Here is a 1,721-nt window from a genome sequence, read left to right on the forward strand (position 1 = left end):
GGGCTATAAAAGAATGCCTGCCCTTTGATCCAGCCATACCATTGCTGGGTTTGTACCCCAAAGAGATCATAGATAAACAGACTTGTGCGAAAATATTTATAGCTGCGCTTTTTGTGGTGGCAACAAATTGGAAAAGGAGGGTATGTCCTTCAATTGGGGAATGGCTGAACATTGGAGGGTATGTCCTTCAATTGGGGAATGAACTGGAGCTAAAACAGTAACATCAGAACAAAGCTCAGCCATTTCCTGTCCATCCAAGTTAACATCGTCAAGAATTACAGTATTTTCCCAGGATTTTAAACCATTGGTCTTTTTTATCTCTATTCTGCTATCATTGTTCTTATTTACAATCAAATTATCTTTAATCAAATCACAATTTCTATTATTCTTCTTAATTCCACTCTTACTAGAACTTCTAACACCATTTACAACACTATTTCTCTTTTCCTTACAATTATCTACAACATTAATCAAATTATTATCAACACCATATAAACCATCATCAATCTTAATCAAATTATTACCAACATTAGTTAAATTACCACTACCAATAGGTAAATTACCATTAACATTGGTTAAAGATACCATTACTAGCAGTTAATTCAGATAATTTCACATTAACACCATTCAAATTGTCATTAATTCTCATCACATTATCATTCACATTGATTAAACTATCATTGATTCCATTTAAATTAACACTGATCAACTTATCACCATTATTAATTAAATTCTTATTATCACCAATCAAATCAATATTAACACTAAGTGCACCATTTCCATTATTCACAATTACATCATCATTATCCTCAACACATACAATTTCATCAACATTTACTTTAGTTCCATTTCTTTGATCAATCACTTCTGAACTTCAGGCACACCTTCATAATGAAGCTGTCCCTCCATTCATGTTACCATTATTAACATTCCCCTGAACAACGTGACTAAACTTGGGGCGAGTTCCCATGCGAATACATTCATGCATCGTTGTCAAATTAGGAGCTTTTGCACCTTGACAGCATGCATTCTGACACTGGAACACATTTTGTTGTCCATTTCCCTGATTAAAACCATTACTCCAATTATTTCTCCTATAACCATAATTATTATTATACTCGATTATTTCCATTGTTATTATTGTATCTCTGCCCATATGATCTCTTTCTGTATCTACAGTCCCTTGCAAAATGCCCAATATATCCACAAACATAACAAGATTGCTGCCTCTGGTTTCTAGTGTTTTAATTGCTATTGGTCTTATAATTATTGTTATTATTCCTTTTTTCTGCTGCCCGTAATGCTGCAACCGCCTTGATTTCATTTATTTCCTTCTCATTAGCTCTAGAATTTGCCTCCCGTAATTGCTTCCTAAGATTTTCAATGATTGTATCCTTGTCATCACTACTCCTGTCCTTTTCTTGGGCAAAAACGTATGTTGCTTTTTGTTTTAATTCGTCTAGACTTAACAGTTCCCAATCAGGGTAATTGTCCATGAAAAATTTCTTTACCTGGGGAACCGAATTTCTCACAAAAATTCTTTTAATATGATCTATGGTGGTATTTTCTAGAATATTCATGTTTAAATACATTTCTGCTGCCTCTATGATTCTGTCCAAAAAAGTTGCAGGGGTCTCTAGCACTGTCTGCCTGATCTTTTCGAATTTACTCCAAGAATTAGGATATTTAGCATGCTTCTCTAGAACCTGAATCAGAGACTT

This window comes from Gracilinanus agilis, chromosome 2, assembly GCF_016433145.1.
Source record: "Gracilinanus agilis isolate LMUSP501 chromosome 2, AgileGrace, whole genome shotgun sequence".
In the NCBI taxonomy this organism is placed as follows: Eukaryota; Metazoa; Chordata; class Mammalia; order Didelphimorphia; family Didelphidae; genus Gracilinanus; species Gracilinanus agilis.